Source organism: Schistocerca gregaria, chromosome 9, assembly GCF_023897955.1.
Source record: "Schistocerca gregaria isolate iqSchGreg1 chromosome 9, iqSchGreg1.2, whole genome shotgun sequence".
Classification (NCBI taxonomy): Eukaryota; Metazoa; Arthropoda; class Insecta; order Orthoptera; family Acrididae; genus Schistocerca; species Schistocerca gregaria.
In genome coordinates, this window is record NC_064928.1 from 212,609,838 (window position 1) to 212,626,999 (window position 17,162).

The following is a 17,162-nucleotide window of genomic DNA, read 5'->3' on the forward strand; positions in this document are numbered from 1 at the left end:
TGAGTCCTAGTATTCTATTCTTCAATTGATCTACATATAGTAACTGAAGAATGGGATACAAATCTAAAAAGAAAGAAAGAAAAAAACAGGGACAGAAGTAACGTTAGCGTGTTGTACCGCAGTTGACGTACAAGAGTTGTATCTCGAAATTCAGCTGATCTGCATAGGTGAACTGCAGTATGAGATACAAATTTAACGTATGTCGACATTTTCGCCTTCGCTAAGAATAGTATCAGGAAGAATCAATATGCAAATAAGTGGGATACGAAGTACTAAGGAATGGCGAGATACCGTTTAAGTTCCCTAAGGTTATAGATACAGCAATAAGGAATAGCTCAGTAGGCAGTACAGTTGAAGAGAAATGGACATCTCTAAAGAGATTGTAAGTAGGCTGTTTAGGTTTTTTTTATTGGTAACGCCACGTAGCGCTCTGTATGAAAATCACTGGCTGTGCTGTGTTCAGCCTGTTTCTGGTTTGCATTGTTGTTGGCTATTGTAGTGTTGGGCAGTTGGCAGTGAACAGTGTGTAGCGTTGCGCGGGCAGTTGGAGGTGAGCCGCCAGCAGTGGTGGATGTGGGGAGAGAAATGGCGGAGTTTTGAAATTTGTAAGACTGGATGTCATGAACTGCTATATATATTATGACTTTTGAACACTAGTAAGGTAAATACCTTGTTGGTTCTCTATCAAAATCTTTCATTTGCTAACTATGCCTATCAGTAGTTAGTGCCTTCAGTAGTTTGAATCTTTTATTTAGCTGGCAGCAGTGGCTCTCGCTGTATTGCAGTAGTTCGAGTAACGAAGATTTTTGTGAGGTAAGTGATTTGTGAAAGGTATAGGTTAATGTTAGTCAGGGCCATTCTTTTGCAGGGGTTTTTGGAAGTCAGATTGCTTTGCGCTAAAAATATTGTGTGGCAGTTTAAACACAGTCATGTATAATATTTCTAAGGCTACGTTTCAAGGCCCAGAACAGAAGTTGGGAAAGAAGACATACGTACAAAGGAGGTAACTGCGGAGAAACCATGGGTAACAGAAGAAATACTTCAACTGATCGATGAGAGGAGGAAGTACAAAAATGTTCCGGAAACCTCATAATAGAGAAATACAACTCGCTGAGGAATGAAATAAATGGGGAGTGCAGGGAAGCTAAAATGAAAAAGTAGATGAAGCTAAGGAATTGTGATACCTAGGCAGCTACCAATGACGGACAGAGCAAGGAGGACATCAAAAGCAGACTAGCAATGGGAAAACGGGCAGTTCTGGCCAAGAGAAGTCTGCTAATATCAAATATCGGCCTTAATTTGTGGAGGAAATTTCTGAGAATGTACGTTTGCAGTACAGCATTGTATGGCAGTAAAACGTGGACTGTGGGAAAACCGAAACAGAAGGGAATCGAAGCATTTGAGTTGTGGTGCTACAGACGAAAGTTGAAAATTACGTGGACTAATAAGGCAAGGAATGAGGAGGTTCTGCGCAGAATCAGAGAGGAAAGGAATATATGGAAAACACTCATAAGGAGAAAGGAAAGGCTGATAGGACATCTGTTAAGAGATAAGGGAATGGCTTCCATGGTACTAGAGGAAGTGATAGAGGGCAAAAACTGTAGAGGAAGACAGAGATTGGAATACATCCAGCAAATAATTGAGGACTAATGTTGCAAGTGTTACTCTGAGATGAAGAGTTTGGCACAGGATGGGAATTCGTGGCGGGTCGCATCGAACCAGTCAGAGGACTGATAAAAAAAAGAATAAGACTAGTGTCCTATTCTTCAGTCGACCTATGCAGGTCAACTGAAGTAAGAGACATAAATTTTACGGGTGTTAACTTCTTCACCTCCGCTACTACTAACATTCAATTCTTTAGTTGATAGTAGTGTTAGGGAAGACGAAACGAAAAGACCGATATATGTGAAATTTGTATCCCATACTTCAGTAGACGTACGTATTTAGGACAACTGAAGTATGGGATACAATTTTTTTCACCTTCGATACTAATAGTACCGACTCAAAATCATCATAGTACCTGTAATACGAGCCACGACGAGGAAACCTACTACAGTAAAATTTGTATCCCGTACTTCAGCTGACCTATGAAGGCGAAAAATAGCGACAACTATAAAATTTGTATTCTGTGCTGCAGTTGACAAACGCACCTTCAAGTCTTCTATGTTCATAAGAATAGATACATCCATGCCTGCAAATGAAACTCAAAAAGCGAAAATTGTCCTGAATATGTCAGACTCACTAAGAACGAAAATAGATACCGAATGAATTGGAACGAACAAATGATTTAAATTAATACAAATCGTACACAATGTCTAGCTCTGTCTTTCAAAAAAGGCATATATTTATTTCAATTTACAATGATTACGCCTCACCACAAACGATGACCGATATATTACCTACGGCTCGAAAATAAAGACATTAATATCTAGGAGTAAATTATGACGTCATTGTTCAAAGTCAACGGATTTATCCCATTCATCAGTTGACCCGAAACCAGATACAAGTTGGTACCGATGGACATCCACACACATCAAACAAATGAGCACCAAAAGCAAGTCACAATAGCTAATCACTCAGTACACTTAACCTGAAATTTAGGCCGGCCGCTGTGGCCGAGCAGTTCTAAGCGCTTCAGTCCGGAACCACGCTGCTGCTACGGTCGCAGGTTCGAATCCTGCCTCGGGCATGGATGTGTGTGATGTCCTTAGGTTAGTTAGGTTTAAATAGTTCTTAGTCTAGAGGACTGATGTCCTCAGATGTTAAGTCCCATAGTGCTGGGAACCATTTTCAACTTGGCATTTAATTCTTTACACAGCCACACAACGACACACAATGTGGTAGAGCAGCATACTATATCACAACTTAAACAGGCTCACATTGCGGCCAGATAGCACAAATTGCATGTAACCAAGATAGTGGCAATAAACTTTCAGGAACAAATGTTCACATAACACTAAAGCTGACACCACTAACTTGTACGATGTTTTGAGAAAACAAGATAATTCCATGCTGCGGTTACCGCCCCAACGTTGCAAGGTGCTAGACTGGTTGGAACCGGATCGCTGGCTGCCAGCTACGAACACGAGACTAGACTACGACTTCCTCCATACTCAGCTGAGTGCGTAGCCAGGGAAACACTTCTGGCCAGAGCCGGCCGTTCTGGCCAAGCGGTTCTAGGCACTTCAGTCCGGAACCTCTCGCAATCCCACTTTTTAAAGAAGATTTATCATCACGCGTTCCCACATTGCACCATGTGGTATACGACAGTCTGGTTCATGGTGTGGGTTCCTGTGGTCATGTCCTAGTTCATGAACCACGGGCAACGTATAAGTGGCCAAGTATTGGTCCCGACAGTCGGGATACCAGTTACTTTGGAGTAAGGCTGGGCATCTCGGACATATTCTGATCGTCGTGGTCACCTTTGTGCTCATACGGCAAAGACTACCAAATCCACCGGTTAGTCCCTCAACCGTTAGGGGTAAAACCCAATGGGACTCGGGGCAAGTAAGGCTAGCAACCTGCTTCCCTGGTACTTTAAATATGATGCTGGCAACAATCAGAGCAAAATGCCTCGGACCTTTGGAGGTGACGGAGACCCACCTCTAACTGACAAACTAGGGACTCCTAAGATACAGCTTGGCAAACAAATGGTAATGAGATGGGGAGCTGTTAATACCAATGGGGGCTACTCTGGGAAGAAAGTAGAGCTCGCAGAGGCTGTAAGTAAGATGGGGCTGAACGTTTTAGGTTTAGTGACATTCGGGTAAGGGGGGAGAAAGAAGAGGAAGTGGGAGAATGTAAGGTCTACCTGTCAGGAGTCAAAGCAGGAATAGCACAATGGGGTGTAGGGCTTTACATCAGGAAAGAAATGGAACCCAGCGTAGTTGCAATTAGGTATGTAAACGAACGGCTTATGTGGATAGATTTGACAGTGTCTAGCAAGAAAATTAGGATTGTGTCAGTATATTCGCATTGTGAAGGGACAGATCAAGATAAGATGGATAGTTTTTGTGAGATACTCAGTGATGTAGTTGTTAGAGTAAAGGACAAGGACAGCGTTCTGCTCATGGGTGATTTTAACGCCAGGATTGGAAATCGAACAGAAGGGTATGAAAGGGTTATGGGTAAATTTGGAGAGGATATGGAGGCCAACAGGAACGGGAAACAATTCTTGGATTTCTGTGCCAGAATGGGCTTAATAATCACAAACTCCTTTTTTATACATAAGAACATTCACCGGTATACTTGGGAAGGCAGGGGAACCAGATCTATCATTGACTATATAATAACAGATCAGGAATTCAGGAACGCTGTTAGGGACACACGTGTATTAAGGGGATTTTTTAATGACACTGATCATTATTTACTCTGCAGTGAAATTGGGATTGTGAGACCGAAAGTGAAGGTCAGGTCCATATGTAGGAGGATAAGGGTGGAGAAACTTCAGGATAAGGAAATCAGGCACAAGTACATAACAGCGATCTCAGAAAGGTACCAGTTAGTTGAATGTAGTCAGTTACAGTCATTGGAAAAGGAATGGACGAGGTACAGGGACACAGTACTAGAAGTGGCTAAAGAATGTCTTGGAACAGTAGTGTGTAAAAGTAGGATGAAGCAAACAGCTTGGTGGAATGACACAGTCAAGGCAGCCTGTAAAAGGAAAAAGAAGGCGTATCAGAAATGGCTACATACTAGAAATCAGTTAGACAGGGAAAGTTATGTTGAAGAAATAAACAAAGCCAAACAGATAATTGCAGCATCCAAGAAGAAATCTTGGGAAGACTTTGGAAAGAGGTTGCAGACTATGGGTCAAGCTGCTGGAAAACCATTCTGGAGTGTAATTAGCAGTCTTCGAAAGGGAGGTAAGAAGGAAACGACAAGTATTTTGGACAGGTCAGGAAAACTGCTGGTGAATCCTGTGGATGCCTTGGGCAGATGGAGGGAATATTTTGAAGAGTTGCTCAGTGTAGGTGAAAATACGATCAGTAATGTTTCAGATTTCGAGGTAGAATGTGATAGGAATGATGAAGGAAATAGGATCACATTTGAGGAAGTGGAGAAAATGGTCAATAGATTGCAGTGCAATAAAGCAGCTGGGGTGGATGAAATTAAGCCGGAACTCATCAAATACAGTGGAATGTCAGGTCTTAAATGGCTACACAGGATAATTGAATTGGCCTGGCAGTCGGGACAGGTTCCATCAGACTGGACAAAAGCAGTAATCACACCAATCTATAACCATGGAAACAGAAAAGATTGTAACAACTACAGAGGTATCTCTTTACTCAGCGTTGTGGGTAAAATCTTTTCAGGTGTTGTTGAAAGGAAAGTGCGAGTATTAGTTGAGGACCAATTGGATGAAAATCAGTGTTGGTTTAGGACTCTTACAGGTTGTCAGAACCAGTTCTTTAGCTTACGGCAAATAATGGAGAAGTGTTATGAGTGGAACAGGGAATTGTATCTATGCTTTATAGATCTAGAAAAGGCATATGACCGGGTTCCTAGGAGGAAGCTATTGCCTGTTCTACGAGATTATAGAATAGGAGGCAAACTTTTGCAAGCAATTAAAGGTCTTTACATGGATAGTCAGGCAGCAGTTAGAGTTGACGGTAAATTGAGTTCATGGTTCAGAGTAGTTTCAGGGATAAGACAAGGCTGCAACCTGTCTCCACTGTTGTTCACATTATTTGTGGATCATATGTTGGAAACAATAGACTGGCTGGGTGAGATTAAGATATGTGAACACAAAATAAGCAGTCTTGCATATGCGTATGACTTAGTTGTGATGGCAGATTCGATTGAAAGTTTGCAAAGTAATATTTCAACGCTAGATCAGAAATGTAAGGACTATGGTATGAAGATTAGCATCTCCAAAACGAAAGTAATGTCAGTGGGAAAGAAAAATAAACGTATTGAGTGCCAAATAGGAGGAACAAAGTTAAAACAGGTGGACGGTTTCAAGTACTTAGTATGCATATTCTCACGGGATGACAACATAGTGAAAGAACTGGAAGCGAGATGTACCAAAGCTAATGCAGTGAGCGCTCAGCTACGATCTACTCTCTTCTGCCAGAAGGAAGTCGGGACGAAGACTAAGTTATCTGTGCACCGTTCAATCTTTCGACCAACTTTGTTGTATGGGAGCGAAAGCTTGGTGGATTCAGGTTACCTTACCAACAAGGTTGAGGTTACGGATATGAAAGTAGCTAGGATGATTGCAGGTACTAGTAGATGGGGACAATGGCAGGAGGGTGTCCACAATGAGGAAATCAAGGAAAAACTGGGAATGAACTCTATAGATGTAGCAGTCAGGGCGAACAGGATTAGATGGTGGGGTCATGTTACACGCATGGGAGAAGCAAGGTTACCCAAGAGACTCATGGGTTCAGCAGTAGAGGGTAGGAGGAGTCGGGGCAGACCAAGGAGAAGGTACCTGGATTCGGTTAAGAATGATTTCTGAAATAATAGGTTTAACATCAGAAGAGGCACCGATGTTAGCACTGAATAGGGGATCATGGAGGAATTTTATAAGGGGGGCTATGCTCCAGACTGAACGCTGAAAGGCATAATCAGTCTTAAATGATGATGATGATGATGAATAGAAATCTGGTTTAGTCGCCGCCTACTTGCTGTTTCCTGTTGTGCGTTTGACATATCTGCAACAATGTTATCTAGATGCGAGGTGAGTTGAAATTTTATTAGGGTCAGATAACTTTTATTTCACTTATGCATTTAATACAAATACAAGTGGAATTCAGACCAGTTATAATCCAGTTCAAATTAGGTTGTCCTTAGTCAAAGGTTAAAAAATGGGTCAAATGGCTCTGAGCACTATGGGATTTAACATCTGAGGTCATCAGTCCCCTACAACTTACAACTACTTAAACCTAACTAACCTAAGGACATCACACACACCCATGCCCGAGGCAGGATTCGAACCTGCGACCGTACGGTCACGCGGTTCCAGACTGAAGCGCCTAGAAGCGCTCGGCCACAGCGGCCGGCCGGTAAAAGGTTAAATTTCGAGTTTAAGTCGGATATCAGTTAGTGGGTAAACAGTTTTGGCAATACGTAGACCTTTTATGGAGTGGGAAGTTAATTTGAACTAAATTTCATACATATAAAGTGGCAGTTTACACACACATAACACCAACAATGTGAAGTATTAGGTTTGTTAAGGAACACTGCACTCAAACAGCAATGAACTACATTCTACTGTATTTCTACTAATAAATTTGCAACCGTAAGTTTATTCTTCATCTAAAGGTAAAACTCATGTATTGCATATGTCAAATGCTCAAGCACTATATAATCTGTACAACACCGGAAGTGTATGAATCTAAGGAACCCCACAAAATAAGCCACAACTACCAACAATTAGACAAACAAACAAGTACTGAATATCATGTAGCGTCCAGGCACGGAACTCTTCAAGTAATATATCAGTACACACAAACACAATAAATTTACATAAACACACGCCGTTTCAGGCGAGGTTCTACAGAGACCTTGTCACCCGAAACATCTGGAAATCGACTATTATCAACCAACAAGCAAATTAGACTATATCACACACCCAAATATACACATATCAAAAAATGTTTTGCATCACCTCGGTTCTCAGAACTCCTGAATATACTCGTTGACTGTGAATGTTGTATCACAGACACAGTCCCTTTGACTCTTCAGAGACGTCACTAAATCCACCCAAAGATGTAATCAACCATCCATGAGCACCGCATATTAGACGGCTTTCCTACGGGACAGTCTTCACACATTCCAATTTGACTATGTAAGCATAGAGCAGATGTGGCTTCAATTCAAATGACTAATACCGACGGCAGCTGATAAATATAGTATATAACAAACTAATAAGAGAAGGCACACGAGCCGGCCTCGTTGGCAGAGCGGTTCTAGGCGCTTCAGTCCGGAACCGCGCGACTGCTACGGTCGCAGGTTCGAATCCTGCCTCGGGCATGGATGTGTGTGATGTCCTTAGTTAGGTTTAAGTAGTCCTAAGTTCTAGGGGACTGATGACCTCAGATATTAAGTCCTGTAGTGCTCAGAGCCATTTGAACACTCCGGGCCAGTGTGGCTCACCAACACTGCAGAGCGCCTCCATTCAGTCAGATCAGATGTCTTCACAGCGCAGACAGCGCTCAGCCTTAAATCGGAGGCCGACCGTCCACCAGTGCGTCAACTTGCGGGACGCCGTGATCTCGCTCCCTAGCAACTGTCCGAGGCGTCCAAAGAAGGGCCGCAGCTATCGATAACTAACGTGCGCGACAGGAAAGTTGTGCACGCACGGCTCAATTTTCACGTATGTAATGTTGTTTCTGATGTAAGAATCAAACTGAACTTCATCTGAACAGTCTGTGAAGGCCCAACGGTACCGACCGACCGCCGTGTCATCCGCAACTCTCAAGCATCATTGTACGCAGATATGAAGGGATATGTGGTCAGCAAATCGCTCTCCCGGCCGTTGTCTATTTTTGTGATGAGGGCTGCTACCTCTGCATCAAGTAGCTCCTCAATTGGTCCCACAAGGTCTGAGTGCACCCCGCTTGCCAACAGCGCTCGGCAGAGCAGACGGTCACCCATCCAAGCGCTAGCCAAGCCGGACAGCACTTGGGTGATCTGATGGGGACCGGTGTTAACCACTGGGGCAGGCCCGTTGCCTTCTGACATAATACTCTCCGTAGTAGCATCCACAGTCGGAAAACCGCTGTGAAATGATTCGCCGACAGCGCTTTTAAACTGAACGAAGTATCAAGGGTTCTTGCTGTGCAATTTGCGTAAGGAGTGTGGAAAGAATGACATCCGTATGCACTGCAATCAGTACTGTAGTGAGAATTTGTCGACAACTAGGTTCAACATGTGGAGCGTACCCTGGCAGGGTAAATTATATGATAATTACCACACAAAAATACAATTTTTGAGCAATTTTTGAATTAAAGACCTATGACTCAGCATTAAAGATTTATTAATTACTGTATAATATTTTGCTATATAATTTGTGATTTAATGAAATAGTGAGATTAAAAAAAGTATGGTACTTAACATAAATACGTTCGTATTTTTTAATGATGTGTGGTTATTTGGCTTTTCAGTTTCCGACTAAAACGCTCACCTTGGTCGCGTAACCTTGCTATGACAGCAAGAATTAGTAAGCTGTCAGTACCTATCCATGGCGATACTTCCGAGAATCGTTTTAAGAGAAGATAAGTTTTTACGCAAGGCTGTTTATGACCTCTTATATTCTTAACTGTATCTTGTACAACGACATAATTTGACAGGTGCATTCAGTCGTTATGTGGATACTGTCTGCAAAACGTGTTGCGAATACCGTTAGCAGTTAATAAGAAACAAGTTAAAACTCATGCTGAAATTTTACAACATAAATTGCGATAACTTTTTTTCCCTTCCATTACTTCGTGGGAGGTGTCAACGAGAAAAAGTTTCGTGAAGGTTTTAAATTATGTGTAAATGAGTTGGGAGTGTGATGTATTCAGTAGTGCTGCGTTCACTTGTGGTTGTATCTGTTAGATGCAGAAAGATTTGTTGTAAAGGACAGCAAGGATGAATATGATGCATATGTTCGAAGTGCAGAAAGAATACAAATTTTGAATAATCTTACTGTTTTTCAAGAGAAGAAGTTTCCAGTTCTAAGGAAAGAAGGGAAAGCAGAAAGGTGGAAGGAATATATAGAGGGTCTATACAAGGGCGTTGTACTTGAGGACAATATTATGGAAATGGAAGAGGATGTAGATGAAGATGAAATGGGAGATACGATACTGCGTGAACAGACAGAGCACTGAAAGACCTGAGTCGAAACAATGGCCCCGGAGCAGACAACATTCCATTGGAACTACTGACGGCTTTGGGAGAGCCAGTCCTGACAAAACTCTACCATCTGGTGAGCAAGATGTATGAGACAGGCGAAATACCCTCACACTTCAAGAAGAATATAATAATTCCAACCCCAAAGAAATCAGGTGTTGACAGATGTAAAAATTACCGAACTATCAGTTTAATAAGTCACAGCTGCAAAATACTAACGCGAATTCTTTACAGGCGAATGGAAAAACTAGTAGAAGCCGAAATCGGGGAAGATCAGTTTGGATTCCGTAGAAGTGTTGGAACACGTGAGGCAATACTGACCCTACGACTTATCTTAGAAGCTAGATTAAGGAAGGGCAAACCTACGTTTCTAGCATTTATAGACTTAGAGAAAGCTTTTGACAATGTTGATTGGAACACTCTCTTCAAATTCTGAAAGTGCAGGGGTAAAATACAGGGAGCGAAAGGCTATTTACAATTTGTACAGAAACCAGATGGCAGTTATAAGAGTCGAGGGGCATGAAAGGGAGGCAGTGGTTGGGAAGGGAGTGAGACAGGGTTGTAGCCTATCCCCGATGTTATTCAATCTGTATATTGAGCAATTTCGGAGTAGGTATTAAAATTCATGGAGAAGAAATAAAAATGTTGAGGTTCGCCGATGACATCGTAATTCTGTCAGAGACAGCAAAGGACTTGGAAAAGCAGTTGAACGGTATGGATAGTGTCTTGAAAGGAGGATATAAGATGAACATCAACAAAAGCAAAACGACGATAATGGAATGTAGTCGAATTAAATCGGGTGATGCTGAGAGAATTAGATTAGGAACTGAGACACTTAAAGTAGTAAATGAGTTTTGCTATTTGGGGAGCAAAATAACTGATGATGGTCGAAGTAGAGAGGATATAAAATGTAGACTGGCAATGGCAAGGAAAGCGTTTCTGAAGAAGAGAAATTTGTTAACATCGAGTATAGATTTAAGTGTCAGGAAGTTATTTCTGAAAGTATTTGTATGAAGTGAAACATGGACGATAAATAATTTGGACAAGAAGAGAATAGAAGCTTTAGAAATGTGGTGCTACAGAAGAATGCTGAAGATTAGATGGGTAGATCACATAACTAATGAGGAAGTATTGAATAGGACTGGGGAGAAGAGAAGTTTGTGGCACAACTTGACCAGAAGAAGGGATCGGTTGGTAGGACATGTTCTGAGGCATCAAGGAATCACCAATTTAATACTGGAGGGCAGTGTGGAGGGTAAAAATCGTAGAGGGAGACCAAGACAGGACTACACTAAGCAGATGCAGGAGGATGTAGGTTGTAGTAGGCACTGGGAGATGAAGAAGCTTGCATTAGATAGAGTAGCACGGAGAGCTGCATCAAACCAGTCTCAGGACTGAAGACCACAACAACAACAACAACAACAGTTAACTTGCTCAAAACTGAGAGAAAAACCACCCCATTTCCCTGAGTCAAGCATTAACATATCAACTGATTAATCTGTTTGGTTTTTATAGAAATTACCTCATTAAGTGCTCTCATTCCCAAATACTTAAAGATGCAGTCTGCATATTTACCTACAGTGTGTTATGCTGCTTTGATACATATACACAGATTAATCCTCGTCCTACTGGGTTAAATTACTAGGCTAACCATCTTAATTAATAGATTATGACAGCATTTTAATTTTTTTAAATTCGAGCAATAATTATATGAATCACTGGAAATCAAAGTTTTGTTAGACACGCGAACTGCTACTTGGACTGCGTGACAGGGTGGCGATTTTAGCCGTTTGGTGAAATACAAGACCTACTCACATTAATTTGACCACCACCTATGTTCGGCGCCAACGTGGAAAAACTACTCACAGGCGGCAGCACTAGCAGTGGATGTTATGTGGAGCGTGTCGAGGGGACGCGGAAAACAGTGGAGTCCTTACCTTGTGTATTGTGTGTTAAATCTGGGACCTAGAAACGATGGAGAGGTTTCGTCGCGCCGTAGTTCTCAGTGGTTCACAACACCACAACAAGCCACAGCAGTTCACTCACCCCACAGCCGCCAGACACTGAACCCAGGGTTATTGTGAGGTTCGCCCCCAGTGGACCCCCTGGGAACGTTTCATACCAGACAAGTGTAGTCCCAAATTGTTGCGTGGTGGAGTAATTATGCTGTATGCGTACGTGCAGTGTTAGTGCAGCAACAGCCGACATACTGCAACTGAGGTGGAATAAGGGGAACCAGCCTGCACTCGGCGAGGCAGATGGGAAACCGCATTGAAAACCTTCCACAGACTGGCCGGCACTCCTGACCTCGGGAAGCAGAGCGTTAGACTGCGTGGCTAGCCGGACGAGCGTCCTTACCTTAAAGCCGAAGCAGAGTGGTCTACTTGGCGTCCAAAAGATCATGATCATTGGCTTTCAGGCCAAGGGTCGAATCAGTTCCGAAACGGCTGAATTTATAAACTGTTCGCGTGCTGCCTTGGCTAGCACTTCGTCTTCAGGCCACAAGTGGCCCATTGGGACCATCCGACCGCCGTGTCATCCGCAGAGGAGGATACAGATAGGAGGGGCATGTGATCAGCATACTGCTCTCCCAGTCGTTAGGATGGTTTTCTTTGACCAGAGCCGCTACTATTCGGTCGAGTAGCTCCTCAATTAGCATCAGGAGGCTGAGGGCATCCCGAAAAATGGTAACAGCGCATGACGGCCCGGATGGTTATCCATCCAAGTGCCGGCCACGCTCGACAGCGCTTAACTTCGGTGATCTGACGGAAACCGGTTTATCCACTGCGGAAAGGCCGTTGTGCCCCGGCTAGGGTATGCCGTATATGGTAAAATGGCTCTATCAAAAATTGGTCCTGAGTCAACTGTGGTGGGCCGTAGATGTCAGGAGTGAACTATGCCTGCAAACGTGTGTACGGGCGTAAATATTTGCAATTGTTGTGCAACAGAACTCCCACATGATTCAAGGGGCTAGCAACAGTCTCATTTCTACCACCGTCAAGCAGACACTGCTGTGTGTGAGCCACGATATGAGGCACCTGTTTCATCCACCAAAGCCGACTGCTGTTCATCGAAGACAAAGGCTGGTATTCGCACGCCAATACCCCAACTGTATGCCCAATGTGTGACGCCAGGTGGCCTTTTCAGATGAATCAAGGTCTATGCTCCCTCGCACAGACGGCCGTTGGTGGGTACAGAGTGGAACGTCTGATAGCAGACACTGTGGACCAGGAAGGAGCGTTATGACGTGGGAAATGTTTTCGTGGCATGCCCTGGGATCTGATCATTCTGGAACGCATTATGGATCAGCACAAGTATGCCTCTATCCTTGGGGACCATGTCCAAACCTTCATGCAGTTTGTTTCTACTCGGCGCGATGACATACAATACAAAGTGTCTCACAGCTCACATTGTACGTGCGTGGTTCCAATAATGTCAGGATGAACTTACGGTACTCCCCCTAACCACCTAACTCCCCAGATTTAAACACAGTCAAGAATCTGTGAGACCACCTCAATCGGGTTGTCTGCACCATGGGTCCTCAATCAAGAAACCTTGCGCAGCTGTCCATAACACTGGAGCTGGCATGGGTCCACATCCCCCTATCTGCAGCTCGTGGTCTAGGGGCTAGCGTTGCTGCCTTCTGATCAGGAGGTCCTGCGTTCGATTCCCGGCCAGGTTCGGGGTTTTCTCTGCCCGGGGACTGGGTGTTTCTGTTGTCCTCATGCCGACAGTTTACTCTATACACATACGTACTGATAATCCATGTCTGATGTTAATTGGTCTCTTCTAGATCGCGAATCACTTGCAGTGGCACTAGTTTGGTATAATCGCTGCGGTGCATACAACACTGTAGACTGGACTACGTCAACTGTTGTTGCTATTTTCCTACTAAAATAGCCTTCCCTTCATAATGCAGAGCTACAATTACAGCACTTTTTCAGTGCCACACTCCTGTTTCCGTCAATTAGAACGTAATATGGAATGGCAGGATAAGGCACACAAACACACGACCAGATGCAGACCACGTACTACACTGAACCGCCAGAGAAACTGGTACAGGCATGCATATTCAAATACAAAGATATATAAGCAGGCAGAATACGGCACTGCGGTCGACAACGCCTATATAAGACAATAAGTATCTGGCGCAGGTGTTAGATCGCTTACTGCTGCTACAATGGCAGGTTATCAGGATTTAAGCGAGTTTGAACGTGATGTTATAGCCAGCGAACGAGCGATGAAACAGAACCCCGGAGGTAACGATGAACTGGGGATTTTTCCGTACGACCATTTCACGAGTGTTCCGTGAGTATCAGGAATCCTGTAAAACATCAAATCTCCGACATCGCTGTGGCCTGAAAAAAATCCTGCAAGAACAGAACCAACGACGATTGAAGAGAATCGTTCAGCGTGCCAGAAGAGTGACCCGGCCACATGTTGCTGCAGGTTTCAGTGCTGGGCCATCAACAAGTGTCAGTGTGCGAACCATTCAGCGAAACATCACTGAAATTGACTTTCAGAGCCGAAGGCGCACTCGTGTACCCTTGGTTACAGCACAACACAAAGCTTTACGCCTCGCCCGGGCCCGTCACACCGACATTGAACCGTTGATGACTGGAAAAATGTTGCCTAGTCAGACGAGTCTCGTTTCAAACTGTATCGAGCGGACGGACGTGTACAGGTATGGAGGCAACCTCACGTACCCATGGATTCTCGCATGTGAGCAGGCGGCTGTTGAAAGTGGTGGAGGCTCTGTAATGGTGTGGGGCGTGTGCATTTGAAGTGATATGGATCCCTGATACGTCTAGATACAACGCTGACAGGTGACACGTACGTAAGCATCCTGTCTGATCACCTTCATCCATTGATGTCCATTGTGCATTCCGACGGACTTGGGCAATTCCAGCAGGGCAATGCAACACCCCACACGTCTAGAATTGCTACAGAGTGGCTCCAGGAACACTCTTCTCAGTTGAAACACTTCCGCTGCCCACCAAACTCCCCAGACATGAACATTATACACCATATTTGGGATTCCTAGCGACGTGCTATTTAGAAGAGATCTCCACGTCTTAGTGGTCTTATGGATTCATGGACACCCCTGCAGGATTCATGGCGTCAGTTCCCTCCACCACCAGACATTAGTCGAGTCCATGCCGAGTTGCGTCACTTCTGGGAATTCACGGGGCAGGTGTACAAGTTTCTTTGGCTCTGCAAGCTACTATCTAATACGATCTGATTGCTACAAAGCTGAAGGAATGAAAGCTATCGAATCAAAACCGCCTTAGGTGAAGGCACGGCAGTGTTGTGGTTATTCATCAACGCCCCTTCATGCGAAAACCCAGTCAAATACGCAACAGAGCAGCTTACTCTTTTAATGCTTATACTTGTTCCATTATGGGTATGGGGATATGGTACAATATTCCAAATGAAATGTATACATTCACCATAAACCAATATTTGTGATGGATGATCGGAAACTTTTGATCTGTTATGTAAAATGATATCATAATCAACGTAGTGTAAGCCCTCCATTGTGTTTTTCTGTAAAAAATTAGCTCCCATACCATAGAAATTCTACGTGTTACCAAATCTATGTACCCACAAACTGTCATCCATCTTAAACCCGGACGATAACCTTTGACTAAACAGAACCTAATTTGAATTAGGTTCTGTTTAGTCATAGGTAACTGATCCAAACACAAATTGTCTTTACATTAAATTCGCAACTGAAGCAACACAACTTTTTGGCCCTAATCAAAATTTAGATTTATGTCGCGTCTTGACAACATTGCTGCAGATTTCTCGAAAGCAGAACAGCAAACTACAAACAGGCAGCGGCCAAGCTAGATACCTATTTGTAAATAAAATTTCCAAACAGTATTCAAACTATTGCATACCATATGGTGCAATGAGGTAATGCGTAATGATAAAACCTCTTTAAACAGTGAGATTGTGGGCGTAACTATTCCTATAAATTTATATTCCACCACAATTATGTTTGTATTCAAAAAGACAGGGTAAATCTTCGTGTGAAGTTCACACATGAAATTGGTCTGAATAGTACTATGCTAAACAGAATGAACAATGATTTGAAAAAGGTGCAATGTTATCAGAGAATTCCTATGAAAACCAAACAGTTTAATCAGATGATATGTTAATGCTTGACTCAGGGAGGCGGGGTGGTTTTTCTCTCAGTTCTGAGCAAGTTAACTATCCGACAATAATCATTCCAACAATCTAGATGCGCAGTCTTACTTCAAACTTCTTCTCTTGCAAAATAGTAACATATTCAAAATTTACATTCTTTCTGCACTTCCAAAATATACATCATACTCATCCTTGCTGTCCTTTACAACAAATCTTTCTGCATCTGAACAGATACAACCACAAGTCAACGCAGCATTACTGATTACGTCCCTCTTCTACCTCATTTCAAGACTTCGCAGAGCAAAGACTGTGCCACAACAAAGATTGTTTAACAATAACATGCTCTCTCTCTCTATCTCTTTCATGTTGTTGTTGTTGTGGTCCTCAGTCCTGAGACTGGTTTGATGCAGCTCTCCATGCTACTCTATCCTGTGCATGCTTCTTCATCTCACAGTACTTACTGCAACCTACATCCTTCTGAGTCTGCTTAGTGTAGTCATCTCTTGGTCTCCCTCTACGATTTTTAACCTCCACGCTGCCCTACAATACTAAATTGGTGATCCCTCGATTCTCAGAACATGTCCTACCAACCGATCCCTTCTTGCAGTCAAGTTGTGCCACAAACTCCTCTTCTCCCCAATCCTATGCAATACTTCCTCATTAGTTATGTGATCTACCCATCTAATCTTCAGCATTCTTCTGTAGCACCACATTTCGAAAGATTTCTATTCTCTTTTTCTCCAAACTATTTATTGTCCATGTTTCACTTCCATACATGGCTACACTCCATACAAATACTTTCAGAAATGACTTCCTGACACTTAAATCTATAGTCGATGTTAACAAATTTCTCTTATTCAGAAACGCTTTCCTTGCCACTGTAAGTCTACATTTTATATCCTCTCTACTTCGACCATCATCAGTTATTTTGCTCCCCAAATAGCAAAACTCCTTTACTACTTGAAGTGTCTCATTTCCTGATCTAATTCCCTCAGAATCACCCGACTTAATTCGACTACATTCCATTATCTTCGTTTTGCTTTTGTTGATGTTCATCTTATACCCTCCTTTCAAGACTATCCATTCCGTTCAACTGCTTTTCCAAGTCCTTTGCTGTCTCTGACAAAATTACGATGTCATCGGCGAACCTCAACATTTTTATTTCT